Source organism: Globicephala melas, chromosome 4 (genome assembly GCF_963455315.2).
Source record: "Globicephala melas chromosome 4, mGloMel1.2, whole genome shotgun sequence".
Lineage (NCBI taxonomy): Eukaryota > Metazoa > Chordata > Mammalia > Artiodactyla > Delphinidae > Globicephala > Globicephala melas.
The window spans coordinates 145,582,348-145,600,688 of NC_083317.1; positions in this window are offsets into that span (position 1 = coordinate 145,582,348).

Sequence of the window (18,341 nt, forward strand, 5' to 3'; positions counted from 1 at the left end):
CATAGACTACATCTGTATGCCCAGCTCTTAGCACATTCGTTGACACAATGTAGGCACTCAATGTGTATGTGTTAAATTGAAACACTGGCTTGAACACTGAGGATAAGAGAGCATTCCAGCCACTCTTACAGTGATCAGTGGATTTTTGAAAATGTCCAAGATGGTGGAATATACAAATGAACTATCAGTTTACAACCCCCCAAAGTTGTTAGATTCCTGCTATAAGCATGACACAGGCTTCCAATAGGCTGGTGGGGTCACCCAAGATCCAGACAATATACCCCCATCATCACGTCAAGCTCCAAGAAAGAGAAAAGAATCTGGGAGAGGGTATGATAAAGTAGAAAGGATTATAATTAAAGATCAAGGATTCTTTCACAGAGAATCCTGTAGATTCCTTGGGTTTAGAAAGAAAATTCAGCTTTCTCTCTCTCTCTCTCTCTCTCCCAGAAATATTCTCAGGATGCCTTCTGCTCTCTGATTTAGTCAGTTTGGATATTCATGGGTCCATTCATTTTTCTAGCTAATTTCAAGCACTGTTGAATGTAATTACCATTAAATCAGGCATATAACATGGTAAAATGTGTATTTGTAGTTCGTTCTTGGCTTACTCCAGAGACAAGGTCATGGATATAATTAAAATAAATAATTAAAATAAATATAATTATTTATATTAATTATATAATTAAAATAAATAATTCTCTAAACTCTTGGGCTTTTGGGCTTTCAGGAACACAGCCTTTTTGTCATGTGACTTTCAGGGTGCATGTGTGCCCTCCTTTGTTTCAGCCTCCACTTTGGATGTTAAAAGTCAATAATACTCATCAACGTAAGTGTCTATCGCACTAAGTGAAGTAAGTCAGGAAGAGAAAGACAAATATCATATGATATCACTTATATGTAGAATCTAAAAAAATGATACAAGTGAACTTACTTACAAAACAGAGATATAGTCACAGATGTAGAAAACAAACTTATAGTTACCAGGGAGGAAGGGGGGGAGGGATAAATTGGGAGATTGGGATTGACATAAACTATATGTAAAATAACTAATAAGGGCCTACTGTATAGCACAGGGAACTCTACTCAATTCTCTGTAATGACCTATATGGGAAAAGAATCTAAAAAATAGTGGATACATGTATATATATATAATTGATTCATTTTGCTGTACAGCAGGAATTTACACAGCATTATAAATCAACTATACTCCAATAAAATTAAAAAAATAAAATTAATAAAAGTAAATGATTCTCTGCTTTTCTCCAAAAGAATTATGGGCTAACCTTTGTGATCTTGAAGTTGAAACAAACAATTTGATGTGTATTCTCCCCTTAAATATTTCAAGTTATCTACAGAAGGATTCATTTGACATCCAAGACATTAATGTGTAGTCTGTTTATTTCTGCAAGAAAAATCTTCTCCACCTTGCCCTTCCAGCTACCTAGAGATGGAATAAAAAGGGAGAAGCCTGTAAGTGTGGACAAGGAAGGACCCTGGGGCAGGGCTGTCACTGACCTTGGTGGTACCAGCTGCTCTGTGGGAAGTCATGAGTCTTGGTGGAAGTTTCCTGCCCACCCCTTTCAAGAACTTCTCCTGGAGTCACATATTTAGAATCAGTGTTGGAAGGGACTTGATATTACATTTAGTACGAGAAATATATAGATAACATTTCCCTGAGGGTATCCAAGTGTTGGTGTACAGCAGTTAATGCTATTCCCTAAATTTTTCCTAATTACGTTAAAAACAAGGCAATCACGTCTCAATCTTTGGTCCATTTGAAGCAACCACTGTAGTAATAATGCCTCTGTCTATCACACTAGAATCTAAATACAGATCATGAATAGACAGAATGAATACGGAAATGTGAGTTATGATACTGATATTAATATCTATGAAAAATCACACAAAGTGATGGATTTAAGAAAGAGTAAACATAAAGGAATGTGGGACAATGTAAAATAATCTAGGTCAGTGACTGTTTCTTACTAACTGTTTTCTATCAGGCATTGAACACAGGCAGAGTACATGGTGGGGCTCAATTATCATGTATTAAAAGATAAATAAATGAATGAATGAATAAAATAAATATGAAATCAGGCAGCATATCCACAGTTATGAAATGTACGTAATGAAATTTGCAAGACTCATATTACTGAGGAGGAGGGTGGTTGGACAGGAATACATGGATCAGCTCCAAAATGAAATTAAGTGTACTTTATCTTTAATAAATGCCAATAAATGCAGATTATTCTTTTCTTAAATGAAATATAAAAGGAAATAGATGTCAAATGGAAAAAAGCATAGTGTAAACATGACAAATATGTTACAGAACTCAGGTCTGGCTTATGGTTACTAAAGGGGGAAGGTGGGGTGGGAGGGATAAATTGGGAGATTGGGATTGACATGTACACACTACTATATTTAAAGTAGATAATCAACAAGGACCTACTGTATAGCACAGGGAACTCTGCTCAATATTCTGTAATAACCTAAATGGGAAAAGAATTTGAAAAAGAATGGAGATATATATATATGTGTGTATAATCTGGATCACTTTGCCGTACACCTGAAACAAGCACAACATTGTAAATCAACTATAATCCAATATAAATTTTAAAAAAATTTAGTGAAATAAAAATAAAACCAAAAAAAATCACTACTCAAGAGGCAAATGTTGATAGAAAAGAAAGTTGCTTTTAATCCCAAAGATGGCAATCTGGGAAGAAGGCAGGTTCATGTCCCCCTAAAACCAACTCTGAAGATTCTGCTCTGCCATGAAAGTTTTTAAAGGGAAAAGGGAATTAATCTCAGCTAATGCTTGAGACAGGGGGTCAGAGTCATCACCATCCCCCACTGCCTGCAGGCTTTTTGTCTCCCTGTGATCTTTCTTTAGATGCTATCATGTTCACACAGTGTGTTTTCAAGATTACTGAAGGGGAAGCTAGAGAAGAGATCTGGTCATCAGTTAATTACTTATTCTTCTTTCCTACTTCTTTGATCTAAGAAAAGAACCAGCAGGTTAGGCAAGGTATTGTGTGATCCAAAGATTTAAAAGGTGTGCTTGCGACAGAGATGAGCAGAGCATGGGGCACCTGGTTTAAAGTTAGTTACAATACAGCTTTGCTAAAGTGACAAGAAAAGGGGTTTCCTGCAAAGATCTGCTTACGACCACCACCCCCATCAGATATCATTCCATTTCTATGGGGTTAGGGATTAAAGTTCATCTCCTAGAACTGCTTCATGCTGAGGAAAGGCATTGAGGTCTTAGAATGAAAGACATCAATATGGGTTTGAAGCATCTCTTTGCTGACGGTTTTAGTTGCCCCCTGCTTACATATACAGGCAGAACAAGCTACAATTATTTTGATGCCCCAAAATATATAGATTATTATGAGAAATAGGGTTAATCTCTTTCTCTTGAGGCCAGTTCTTGGAATTGTGCTAGCCATAGATTCATTACTGCTCAAGATGGAGCAACTTATGTCATGGCTGTTGTGTTGTCATCATGCAGTCAGCCTTTCCCTCTGGTGGCAGCTATAGTATCTATAAAATGATTCAGGAATGTGCATCAGACACTGAATCTGTGACTCTATCGTCCTGATCAGTAACTGCTTGAGTCCATCCTTCTGTGACTCAGGGAGGCCTGAGAAACTTCAGCTTTTCTACAAACAAGGGCATGGAGGGGTCTTTGTACTTGGGTGGGGGAGGGGGGGTGCCCACAGGAGTCTGCTTGGTTCCAAATAGAAATAAACGTACATAAATGAAATTATTAAAAACATGGTTAAAGAATAGGATGATGACATTTCATCCAAGGCTATGGAAGAGCTTCAGTGAAAAATCATAGCAGGTCAAGGACCAATAAATAGCTTATGACATGCAGTGGCAATAATTTTCAGTAAGTGCCAGGCTGTCCTAACCCAATGTCTATGTCCCAGTAAATTAATCATTATTGAAAGTAGAATAATTTTCACCCAATTTGTCAATCATTGGAATACATTAGCCAGTTGATAAATGTTAGCTAAGCATGAAACAAAGTATACTGTGCAGCTAGCAAATCATTGTTAGCGAATCCCACTGTGAATGTCTAAAATGATACCAACATAAAGCAAAAAAAAATTTTTTTAAATGCCTTCAAACTGCATTTTAAACGTGTTGGGGACTTCCATTTCCAAAAAGAATAAGGAAAACCACACGTTACAGTTGCTCTCTCCTAACAAAAACAAGCTAGATAAGCTATAAAATCATAGTTTTAAAAAATAAGTCTGAGATCTAATAAGGCAAAGAAACCTAAATCAGGAATTTCCAGAACATGATAATTCTTCTTAGAAGTGGATCACTTTCATGACTTGCAAAGCAGTGAAAGAAGGCAGAATCTACCCTAAACAAGGATAAAGAGAAATGAAAAAAAAATTAATGAACTTTTAAAATCGTATGTTGGATGATATGATACATTGGAATCCCGAGCAGGCCCAACACCAGATTGTCTGCACTCACCTACCAAATATTCCCTTTGAGCCTTTGCTAAGTGTATGGGGTAGTCTTTGCTAAGTGCATGGGGTAGTGGGCTGAAGGCTGGGTACAGGCAGAAGAGCTAGATAAATCCCCCCCTCCCCAGGGAACTTAAGACCTTCACCAAATGCATTGTGACTACATACCCTCCTAGGTTGGTGATGGGGCAACAGGGTACATCTTTCTAAGAACAGAATGGCAGTGGTGAGACTGAAGAACAAAGAAAATGCTTTAGCAACCCAGAGAGCAGGTGACAAAGAAATAAACTGTAATCCAGAGTGTCGTTATGGCAGCAGGGCTATAAAGCATAAAGAGTTTTCTAAAATCTCAAAGATGTTCAGATCTTAAGCCCTGCTAAAGAGAAATTCTATATCCTATTAACAAGACATACTAAGCCAATGGTGAGCTGAATCTAACAAAAGGTACAGAAATCTCAGCCCTTACCTCAATGACAGAATAGATTATCCAAGTTCCCCAAACCAGCAGACCTACAGAAGAAGGTGCAGGCCCTTTTTGGAGGAACATAATTATTTATTTTTCTACACACACAGATTCAACATAAAATCAGAGATTATGGGACACAAACAGAATCAAGAAAATTTGACCTAAAAGCAAAGATACTCACAGTAGAAATAGCTTCAGAGGTGGGCCAGATGTTGGACTTATCAGAACTTTTTTTTTAATGAATGTGAAGAACGTATTAAAATATATACTCTAAAAAGTAAACACCATGGGATGGGAACAACCAATGGGGAATTTGAGCAAATATGTGGAAACATTAACCAAATGGAAATGTTAGTAATGAAAATACCATATCAAAAATGAAGAATCCATTTAATGACATGAACAGCAGATTGAACATAGCACAAAAAAGAATCAGATACCTGAATATAGGTCAATAGTTTATTCAAACTGAAACACAAGAGAAAAAAACAGAAAATAAAACATAACAGATCAATATCTGTGGGAAAATATCAGATAATTTACATAGGAATAATTGGAGAAGCAAGAGAGAAGAGAGAAAATGAAGCAAAAGAAATATTTTAAGAGAAAACAACTGAGGATTTATCAAATGTTATCAAAGAAATTAACTCAGAGAGCCAAGAAATAATTTCAAATAAACCTCAATCAAGATATAGTAAAAGAAAACACACTAAATTATATCATAGTCAAACTGCAGAACACCAAAGACGAAAAGAATATTATAAAAATAACCAGAGAAAAATGGCAATTACATACAGGAGCACAAGAATAAGAGGGATGTCTTACTTCCAATAAGAAACAGAGTGCTCCAGGGGCTTCCCTGGTGGTGCAGTGGTTGAGAGTCTGCCTGCTGATGCAGGGGACACGGGTTCGTGCCCCGGTCCGGGAAGATCCCACATGCCGCAGAGCGGCTGGGCCCGTGAGCTGTGGCCACTGAGCCTGCACGTCTGGAGCCTGTGCTCCGCAATGGGAGAGGCCACACAGTGAGAGGCCCACGTACTGCTAAAAAAAAAAAAAAGAAAGAAAAAACAGAGTGCTCCAGAGAAGATATCATCTGAAATGCCGACAGAAAAAAATGTTAACACCCAAATTCTATGTTCAGTAAAAAAAAATAAAATAAATAGCACTACAGAAGGAAGATGAAATAAAGACATTTCAAAATGAACAACAAGGTCCTACTGTAGAGCACAGAGAACTATATTCACTATCTTATGATAAGCCATAATGGAAAATAATATTTTAAAAAAAGAATATATACATACATACATATATATATAACTGAATCACTTTGCTGTACAGCAGAAATTAAAACAGCACTGTAAGTCAACTATATTTCAATAATTAAATAATGAAAGAAAGAAAAAAGAAAGAAAGAAAAATAAAGAAAGGGAGAGAAAGAAAAAGTGAGGGAACTTGTCAACAACAAACTGACACTACAAGAAATATTAAAATAATTTCTTCAGACTGAAGAGAAATAAAAGCAAGTGGGTAGCCTTGCATTTTCAAGAAGTGATCAAGAGCGCTGTAAAGGGGACTTTTCATCATAGTTGTGTATGCATACATATTCACACATCACGCATTTCTCTAAAGCATCATTGGCTGTTTAAAGAAAAATAATAATGACATATTGCTCGGTATATAGCATATATAGAAGTAAATATGAGACAACAAGATCACAGAGAGGGGAGGTAAGTGGGATTGTAACGTAAAATTCTTAAATTCCTTTGTAAGTAATATAATTTTTACTCAAAAGTAGACAATAATACATTAAAAATGCACACTGTAATCTCTAGAGCAATTGCTGAATAGTTAACATCAAGAAGTATAATTAAAATATCAATAGAAAATGAAACAAAGAATACTAACAAACTTATTTTCTCATCCAAAATATAGCAGTGAAAGAGGAACATAGGAACAAATAGATGGGGCAAAAAGCAACTCAGATGGTAGGCTTAACTCCAACCAGGTAATTAATTATATTAAATATAAATGGACCGACACTCCAGTTAAATCTATGACATACTAAATAAAAAACAAGACTCAAGTAAGTGTTGTTTGCAGGAAGCACACTTTAATAAGAAGACCCCAGAAAGATTAAAAGTAAAATGATAGGAAAAGATACACTGTGTAAACTCTAACCATAAATAGATATGGCCATATTTTGTATTAGACAAAGGAGACTTCAGGACAAAGATTATTAATAGAGATAAAGAGGGACATTTTATGATAAAAGGTCAATTCATAAAAAAAAAATATATGCCTATGTATTTTTTTAAATTATTGACTCATTTTATTTATTTTTAAAATATTTATTTATTTTTGGCTGAGTTGGGCCTTTGTTGCTGCATGCGGGCTTTCTCTAGTTGCAGTGAGCAGGGGTTATTCTTCATTGTGGTGCAGGGGCTTCTCATTGCGGTGGCTTCTCTTGTTGTGGAGCACAGGCTCTAGGCACACAGGCTCAGTAGTTGTGGCTCGTGAGCTCTAGAGCGTAGGCTCAGTAGTTGTGGCACACAGGCTTAGTTGCTCCACAGCATGTGGGATCTTCCTGGACCAGGTCTCAAACCTGTGTCCCCTGCACTGGCAGGTGGATTCTTAACCACTGTGCCACCAGGGAAGTCCCAGTGCCTATGCATTTAATACCAGTCCAAGATCAAGGTGCCAGCTATTTTGATTTCTGGTGAGAGCACTCATCCTGGCTTGGTGGTGGCCACCTTCTCACTGTGTTCTCACAGTTGGACAGTGTGTGTTCTTTGCTATTTATTCCTAAAGGGCACTAATCCTATTGGATCAGGGTCCTGCCCTCATGACCTCATTTAATCTAAATTACTTCCGTAAAAGTCCTGTCTCCAAGTACAGTCGTTTGAGGGTTAAGGCTTCAACATATGAATGGGGGGGGGGTTGAGACTGAAACAGTCAGTTCAAAACAAGTAATAAATATTTAAGAAAGAAAACATGAGTTTATTGGAGAGGAGTTGCTTTTGCTTTGTTGTATTTTTAAATTTATTTTAGAGATACCCTTCCATGGAATATGAAATTAGATTTAAAAAATGAAAAAAAAAAGTACAGTTCTGCAGCTTGAAAAGTATCTGGAATGTGCTGAAAGAAGTTATTCATTTTTTTGAAGTAATTCTCCCAATGCAAAACAGACAACAACTAATTTAGCAAATGGAAAAGCTTATGTAACAGCCCTTCAGTTATGAAAATGCAAATAATTCCAAACATTTGTAACACTTCCAGGAATTTCATGAAACAATGTTTTAACATCCTGACTCAAGATATAGTAGCAAAACATGCCAAACACCAACTAAACCAAATGATAAATTTCATTTTGAGAAATATGGAAAAAACCACATGGCCATAATGAAAAATAATGTCTTAATCAGATACTGTCTTGAAAAGATTCAGAGAAAGAATTCTATGGGAAAAATATTGGGGAGAAAAATTAATCTGAAGACACATACAGGCTGCTCCTTACTCCTAAAATTGATCTCAATTTCAAGAAGAAAATAGCCTCTTTTTCTAGTGTTGTATCTCATGTATTCAGGACACACACTACAAGGCTGAAAATATGAAAAGAGAACTTGGCTCCTGACCTTTTATACTTTCTCCAGGAAATGTTGTTTTTTGCTGGTAGCCAACAAAAATAAAATCCACTTGTAAACCTAGGATGTAATCAATGACAAGAAATAAATGTATTCATATGTGCTAAAAACAGTATTGCTCTCAGCTGAAAATTGGATATATCTTATGAATGCATGGACCATAATAAATCAGTGTTTTTTCCAGGTAGATTGTTTGCCTCTCAGGCTCAAAAGCCGCAAAGATTTCGAACTAATTCTTCTTCTGCATACTTTTGGGCCCAATATGTGAGGTATATTCCTTTCTCCTCTCATTTTATTTAGCACTTAGAACGTGCCTCTATTTTTTTCTTTTTTTTGCGGTACGCGGGCCTCTCACTGTTGTGGCCTCTCCCGTTGCGGAGCACAGGCTCCGGACGCGCAGGCTCAGCGGCCATGGCTCACGGTTCCAGCCGCTCCGCGACATGTGGGATCATTCCCGGACCGGGGCACGAATCCGCGTCCCCCGCATCGGCAGGCAGACTCTCAACCACTGCGCCACCAGGGAAGCCCGTGCCTCTATTTATAAGAATAATTTCTAAGGTTTTCATTTTAAAATGAATTCAGTGTTGGGATCCGTACCATCTTTGATCTTAAATATTGTTCTTCTGGAAATGATGATGGGATCCAGTTAAGAGAAGAGAAAGTTTAACATCAGGTTCTTTACAATATACTCTCAAATATTCTTGTGGAAAATCTCATGGAACATCATTGAAAGCGGTCTTTTTCATGAAACTTGAGTAGATTCATGACGATTCCAGTGCAAAAATTATGTATTTGTTTAAAAAACCAAACGAGACAAAGAAGCCAGCTCTATGTCATTATGATCTTTTGCCATATGTAGTATCCGAGTATATCATCACCCATGTAGCAAATTGAAGGAAATTAGCAATTCGTTATGTGTAGTAGCAGCTCTTGGTGCCCCATCCAAATTCCCTAGCACTTCCCACTCGGTGCACACCTGCTAGACTTCCAGCTGCATTCCTGCTTTACTTGAAGCCTTTCCCTGGCTCTTGGAGCTCACTTTGCTGCCTACATGGCAAGTTGGAAGCACCAGGGAGTTAACACTCCCTTGGGGCAGCTTCCATATTGCAGGGGTGGAGTTGTATGAATACCCCAGATCGCTCACACCGTAGGAAGGATCACTCTGCAGTGTGGTCCACACTGGTTCCCACGTCCCCAGAAGGATTAAACTCCGTTTTCCCTCAGTGGGGACTAAAGTGGATACTAAAGCCTTTATTGGCTGCCTTCCTCCTCTGTCTCATTTCCTCACTCCCCTTCTAGTGACTTCAGAAATCACCTCCCAAATAGGCCTTTTGTTCTTTAATCTCTGTCTCAGGGTTTGCTTCTAGCGGACCAAAACAAAGACATTATGGACCATAGTCTGCGATTGTTCAGAGATTTAATTTTCCCAAATGGAGTGAATCAGCACCTCTTGACATCAATTATAAAACTGACACTTTTAGTGGCTGAGCCAAAAAGCCTTAACCAGTGAGATTATATTGCGAAACTATATTGTCTCTAGTAGAGCAGGTTTTATATAATTTTGTTACTGAAAATGGGGGTCCAGCTGCTCGCCACTCAAAAGCCAATAAAGAGGCAAGTTTGGTGGAAAGGAAAGTTTGCTTTATTTTGGAAGCCAGCAGCCAGGGGGGAAGGTGGACTCCTGTCCAAAGGCCGACTCCCCCACTGACAATTGGGGCAAGAGCTTTTATAGACAGAGGGAGCGGGCTACGTGCAGAAACAGCACAGGCAGCTCTGACAGGCATCTTGCAATTAGTCATGCAGTGGTCTGACCAGCGTCATCTTGATTGTTTTAAGTACAGTGAATCTTTAGTTCCAGGGTCAGTTTGTTCTCACTTCTTTGAGGCCAGCTCTCAGAATTGTGGTTTATGTCATGGCTACAGTCTGGTCATCATGTAGTTAACTTCTCCCACCTGGTGGGCTTTTAGTATCTATTAGACAGCTCACAGGATACAGCGCAGAATATTACCTATAGCCTTTGAGGAGGAACTAAAGGACTTTGACTTTGCTTAATGACTAAACTATTATTATTTGGTCACTTTTGACTGTTTTCCTTTGTTTCTGCATTTTCTCACTTCTTTGAATAAACTTATTCTTTGGCCAAAATTGTTCCAAAGACAAAAGACAGGCTGAGGATATCAGGGGGAAGGACCATAGCATCCGGCTTGGTGTCAATTTTAGCCTACCATACACGGATAGACCTTTCATTATGGTACTCCAAAGGTCATTATCTCAAGTCTTTACTGGGGGACCCATTATTTTTCTAGAGAAGAATTCTCTCATCTCCTCCTTGGGGAATTATAAGCCTTGATGCTGGCTTTCTGAGGACGGCACAGAAGGGTTGCTGAGAGTCTCATAATTTGACACAGTCTCCCTGTTTTGATTTTGGTTTGTTACCTTTAACTTTGCCAATGCTGTGTGTCTCAGAGCCTCAAGACTGTTTCCTTTTTTAATTTTTTTTTCTCGCAATAAACCTCTACCTTTTCTCTGGGGTGGGGAGAGATACTTGTAGAAGGTGAGAATGGTAAATACCTTATACATTAATTTATCTAATATCCCTCTTTTCAGCCTCATGCTTTCACCCATATTCAGCTGGTTCTCCAATTTCTGGAACTTTCCAGGGAGGAGCAAGGGACATGGATTTCTCCTTAGGATCTTTCTTATGTGTTCTTAGGTTTCAGCTTTCTTTGCTGTGTTAGTTATCACTCTTCCAACTGAGGCCATACTTCCCCTACTGCTGTTCTCTTCTCCAGTTCTCTCTGTCCTCCTAGCCTTATTCTTTTGTTGCTTATTCCTTTTATGTAATTTTAGTGAGATTTCAGTATGGAACAGATTAAACAGATTAAAACCACCAAGTTCCACAGAAGCTAGAAATTGTTCTTTGTTTTTGGGGTTTTTTTCTTGTTTGTTTGCTTGTTTGTTTTGGCAGAGAAATGTTGGCTAAGGTTATCAAGGCCATCAAGAGTCCCACAGTCCTTCCAGTTTTGCAAAGTGCATGACCTGAAGATGTGCTGTGAGTGCTATGTGCCTTCGCTATATACAAGTTTCATTTTTATAACAAGGTCTGATTTCTCTGCTGCAAAATCATGTTGACATAAAAGCCCTTCACATTTCTGTGGAAACTATGCTCTTTTAGAACCAGTAGCATAAAGTTTCATTTAATCTGCATGAATCTAGAATATTTGGTGCCAGAATGTTTTTTTTTTTTCTTTTTTGTCTTAATGGAAAAATAAAAACATTAAGAGTTTGAATCGCTGCTCACACAGTGACTGTCAAACAGTCATACAGAGTCAGTCAGTCTCTGAGAGTAGATCAACTCTACCATTTTGAAAATCAAAGATTTAGGAAACACCATGGCGAAGAGTGTGGGGGAGGGATAGACTGGGAGTTTGGGATTGACATGTACACACTGATATGTTTAAAACAGATAACCAACAAGGACCTACTGTATAGCACAGGGAGCTCTGCTCAGTACTCTGTAATAACCTAAATGGGAAAGAATAGACACATGTATATGTATAACGGAATCACTTTGCTGTACACCTGAAACTAATACAACATATTTAATCAACTATACTCCAATATAAAATAAAAACATTTAAAATAAAATTTATTTTCCTTAAAAGAAACAAAACAGCAAACAAACAAACAAAAACACCAACACTAAGGGCCAAGAAGAGGAACCAAAACAGAGATTTATAAAAATTGATCTAAGTTTATAAAAATTAAGATGTACTTAATGAAGCATGAACCTGGAGTGTAAAAGGGAAAAAAAATATTACCTTGAAATAGGGCGACCATATATACGTATGCCCAGTACAGCTTGCACCCAATGGCAACCAAGACCCAGATCAGGAGAAACACTTAGAAGTGCTTCCTTACCACTAAAATCAGAATGTACCATGAACCAAGAATCTCAATAAAATAATGCGACTTCATTTTAATCAGGAAAGGAAGAAGTTCCAAGTTTTAAATTGGGTTCAGATTTGACATGTCAAAAGAATAAAGAAATTGTTTCACCTGATAGAAACAAAATGGGTTTGCAAGAAGTATCAATATCAAAATTGATCAAAATTTTGGTTTGTTACCTTTAGAAGAGCAGTCAGTGGAAAAGTGGAAAGATTGCTTTTTATCCACTCGTACTTTTGTCTACACATTATATAAGTAATGGCTGTAAGTTACAGTGTTATCTGTGTAGATGAAATACAAGTCACAGATGTTATCTGTGAAGTCTGGTCATCTCCTCCAGGCAGAAGATGGTAGGGGCATTTATGGCTCCCCGTTTCCCACTTTTGCACTACAAAATTTATAAGAAACTCCTATGACATAAACCTACAGCAGCCTTCAGAGATTTCAACAATAACTAACCTGTCCATTAACTGCAAACTTGTGCGAACTTTTTTTTTACTTAGAAAGTCTGAGATATTCTAATTAAAGACCAGAATATACAACATTCGCATATAATTTACTTTTTTAATTTAAAAAATTCTTTATTCTAAAATAAAGTTTTAAAGTAATGTGAGTAGTGTAAGATATTCACATACACAAATGTGTAAAGTTGAAAGTCTGATGTAATCTACACAGTTCAAAGAAAGCCATTAATAGATTTTCTGTGCATTATGAACATAAACACATACCTTTTTAAATGAGTTCATACTACACATATTTCTAGCAATGGTTTGTTTCACTTAATACATCATGGCCACTCTTCCATGCCCATACACAATGAATGTATTTTATTCATTTTAACAGACATGTAGATTTTCTTGTATGGCTGAACCATGTGTTATGTAACCGATTCTTTGCTGATAAACATTTAGGATTTTTTTTCTATATTTTTCTACCATGTAATTAATTTTTATTCTTAGGTAGTAACTTAACCATTGTCACTTCCTGTTGCGTCTTATCTTCTGAATTGAAAATAATTTCAGTGTGGCCTTGACCTCTAGTTTAATATTTGGATCTGTCAAATGTTGATATTGGTAGATAGTATATTAGGCCTCAGTTTCAAGTAATAGAAACCCAATCAGAGTAACTTAAGCAAAGAAAGGTATTTATTGGTTCACTTAACTGAAAAGTCAATAATTTACTTTTTGAAACATAATTAACATATAACATTATATATAGTTTCAAGTGTATAACATAATGATTCCCTATTGTATATATTGTGAAATGATCACCACGGTAAGTCTAGTTAATATCTATCATCATACAAATTATTTCGTGTGATGAGTTTTAAGATGAACTCTTTTAGCAACTTTCAGATGTGCAATATAGTATTATTGATTGTAGTCACCATGCTGTACATTATATTCCCATGACTTATAACTGGAATTTTGTACCTTTTGTGCCCCTTCACACATTTTGCTCACCCGCTTACCTTCTACCTATGGCAATCACTAACCTGTTCTCTCTACCTGTGAGTTTGGGGTTTTTCTGTTTGCTTTTTTTTTCGCGGTACCCGGGCCTCTCACTGTTGTGGCCTCTCTCATTGCGGAGCACAGGCTCCGGACGCACAGGCTCAGCGGCCATGGCTCACGGGCCCAGCCGCTCCGCGGCATGTGGGATCTTCCCGGACCGGGGCACGAACCCGCGTCCCCTGCATCGGCAGGTAGACTCTCAACCACTGCGCCAGCAGGGAAGCCCATGTTTGCTTTTTTCTTTTTGTTTTTTTGGATTCCATATATAAGTGAGATCAAACAGTATTTGTCTTTCTCTGTCTGATTATTTCACTTAGCATAATTCTCTCAAGGTTCATCCATGTTGTCATGCAAAATTTTATAAACATCTACCATAATATCAGATAACCTAATTCTAATATTTCTATTAAAAATCATATGTTAGAAGTAAGTGATACCTTAGAAATCACTCACTTCCTTACTGATACATGAAGAAACAGCCCTAGAGAGGTGAAGTGACTGGATCATTGACTAGAATCCAGACCCTTTGATTCTCATTCCAGGGTCCATTTATCATTATGGGGGGAAGGGTGCAACTTGGGGGTAGCTATTCAACTTTTTGTTCCTCCACTAAACTATTTTTGATTCAAATGTTTTCGAAATAGTCCTTCTGAAGACAAAAACACCAGCAGAAATGCTTACCACAGAGAGAAACAATTCATTCATTTTACTCATTCATTGAATAAGTGACGTGTGCTGTTTCTGGCAGTGGACGTGGATCTCTTGCCTTTATGGAACTTGTGTTTTAGTGGGGAAGGAGAGGATGGAGACAGACAGTCTAAAGAAAATAGATAGAATGAAGAAGTGCATAGAATGATCCATCCTAAGAGGAAAATAGAATGAAAAGAAGAAGCTGACTATTTGACCCAGCAATTCCACTCCTGGGCATATATCTAGAGGAAACCATAATTCGAAAAGACACATGCACCCCAATGTTCATAGCAGCACTATTTACAATAGCCAAGACATGGAAGCAACCTAAATGTCCATCGATGGAGGAATGGGTAAAGAAGATGTGGTACATACATACAATGGGATAGTATTCAGCCATGAAAAAGAATGAAATAATGCCATTTGCAACCACATGGATGAACCTAGAGACTATCATACTGGGTGAAGTAAGTCAGACAGAGAAAGACAAATATCATATGATATCGCTTATATGTGGAATATTAAAAAATGATACAAATGAACTTATTTAAGAAATAGAAACAGACTCACAGACTTCAAAAACAAACTTATGGTTACCAAAGGAGAAAGGTAGTGGGGGAGGGATAAATTAGGAGGTTGGGATTAACATATACACACTACTTTATATAAAATAGATAATCAATAGAGACCTACTGTATAGCACAGGGAACTCTACTCAATATTATATAATAACCTATAAGGGAAAAGAATCTGAAAAAGAATAGATATATGAATATGTATAACTGAATCACTTTGCTGTACACCTGAAACTAACACAATATGGTAAATCAACTATAATGTAAAATTTAAAAATTAAGAAAAAAGAAGAGCGTGGCTATGTTCGTTTTAAAAAGTTCCTTCTAAGGCATAAATCCTTGCACTAGAAGCTGAGTGAACGCAAGGAGCCAGCCATGTGAGGCTCCAGGGCAGCTCAGTCTAGATCGTGGAGGTGAAGGGCCTGGGGCCAGAACAACACTGGCAAATAATCCAGGAGGAGAAAAGCCAGAGTGGCTGGAAGGTGCTGACTGAGGGAGATGTGGGAGGGGATGAGGTCAGAGGGAGGTAGGAGCCCCGTCCTGTCCACGGCGAGAAGCTCGGATTTTATTCCCAGTGTAAAGGAATCCATTCAAAGGCTTTACACAGGAAAACATAATTTCTCAATTGATTTTCAGGTTTTTAAATCACCATGACTGCATAGGTGGAGAAAGATTACAGTGATGCCACGATAATTTGGTCTATGTTTTGCAACATACAATGGAGGGTAAAACAACCTAATCAAATAAGGCAAGGGAAAATATAACTGGAATCATGTGAACTTTATTTTATCCAAACACTGGGGAAAGAAAGTCACAGAAAAAGACAGCTGAAACCCACTACAGTTTAAGAATCCAGAACTTTGAAAATGCTTATTAAAACTTGTGGTAGGGTTTCCCTGGTGGCGCAGTGGTTGAGAGTCCGCCTGCCGATGTAGGGGACACGGGTTCGTGCCCCGGTCCGGGAAGATCCCACATGCCGCGGAGCGGCTGGGCCCGTGAGCCATGGCCGCTGAGCCTGTGCATCTGGAAAAAACAAACAAACAAACAAAAAAACTCGTGGTACAAATTATGTGGTCAAAGTTAGTTTTGTGAAAGTCACAGTAATGAATCTTAATGAGAACATGAATGTGTTATATTCTAAATCTAGCTTATTTTCACATTCTTTTGTCTTTGATCATTTATTCTACTTTATCATGACCTGTCCTTGAGGGAACAGAGATTCTCCATAAGCCATTTGCCTCCTTTTCTGGGGACCAAAGCACAGAAGTGTCCTTACAGTATTTTATATATACCATCTCATTTATCTTAACTGAAAAATTACAAGATGGATTTTTTTTTCCATTTTCCAAATAAGAAAGTTGAGACTCAAAGTATTTGGCAAACTGTCCTGGGTCACACAGCCTGTAAATGGCAGAGTCGAGATTTTAATTCAGAGAGTAAGGCTCCAAAGACCAAAATCTTCTTCTTGGGGTATTCCAGAAAGACTTCTTCATGCTGTAAGAGAACCTCAGATAGACTTCTGCCTTGCCTGTGGGCTGTGGAGTATGTATTAATTTTCAGTCATTAATAATCACCTTCCCAATCACTAACAGGAATATTCTTACACATTTTAAAAAACTTGAATGATAATTAATTGAATACTAATGGTGACCCAGGAAATTAAGATTAATGTAGCATCATAATAGCTTTAAAATTGTCTTCTATTAAAAAAAAATTTTAAAGGTTGGATGCCATGTCATAGCCTCCTCCAGTAATATTTATTGATACAAATTGTTTTCCTTTTTGTAGTAATTTAATGCTCCCCTGAACTGGCTCCTGTGATTTCAGAAGCTGGCCTCTGAACAGTCATGCACACTGATATGGACTCCCAAGATGAGAAATTCATTTTCTGCTTGACTTTGTAAGTGAAATTACACTCGGACACCACTCCTTTCTGCTGTCACTGAAAGGTATTAATGAAACATGGCACCAGAAATTTATTTGCAAGGTTGTCTTCTATTATATCCTTCGGTCTGGAAATGCATTTTTAGATTCCTGTAACAAGAGAAGGTGGGGAAAAGAAATCTCTCATGTGTCCTATAATCAAACTTATTGTCTGGTCTCCAGATTGAGAGGAAGTCAACATTTTCAGAGAGGTCTTAAAGTCATGCAGGAGAGCAATTCTCAAATGAAAACTATATCGATATTTACACTCTACCATTGGATCCCATGCCTCAGGTTGTCTTTAAACAGGATGTGCTAATTAACAATAAGTCAGAAATCATTGGAAAGCCTATACCACCCTTCAGAAATGGAAGTTATCTAGATGATGAAACCCATTGTTCAGGGTATGGTTGCAGAAGCAAGATGTTTAGTGTCAAGATGAAGTTTCTTGGAGTATTTCCCTGCTGAATGACTCCTTCTTCTCCCCGCTCAGAGACCATACTTAAGCAGCAGCCTGTTCAGATGTTCTGATCCAAAGACAAGTCACCCAATACTCCTCGAACAACCTGTCCATATCCTCGCCAATTCACCACGATTTATTAATTACACCGACCTAACCAAGGTCAGCCAGTTTTCTATCTACTCTGCACTCAAGGGTCATCTACACGTGCCCGTGAGCTATCCTCCAGTGCCTTACTTCCACACCCAAAGTAAGTAACGTATACCCACATTCTTGTATCGCTATGTTAACACAATAGAGTGAGTGGTTTTGTGTCCTGGGTAACCTTGGTTGGCCGTTGAGTGTACCCTTCTTGACTACTGCTGTATCCCCAGCAAAAGCACTTAGCACACAGTAGAGAAGCAGAAGATATTTGTTGAGTAAATAAATGAGAAAATGATTCTAGGGTGGTTGTGAAAATCCTTCCAAAGTTGTGTAAACCATATTATGCTTCTAGAATCAAAATTATGGACAGAACCAGACTTAATTTCCATAACATTTTCTAGGTACTGTTGGGCTTTGAATTAATCCATTTTTCATTATCCTTGTATGTTTGATTTTGCCATTTGGTGGTTGCAGTTTTTGCCACAAATTGTTC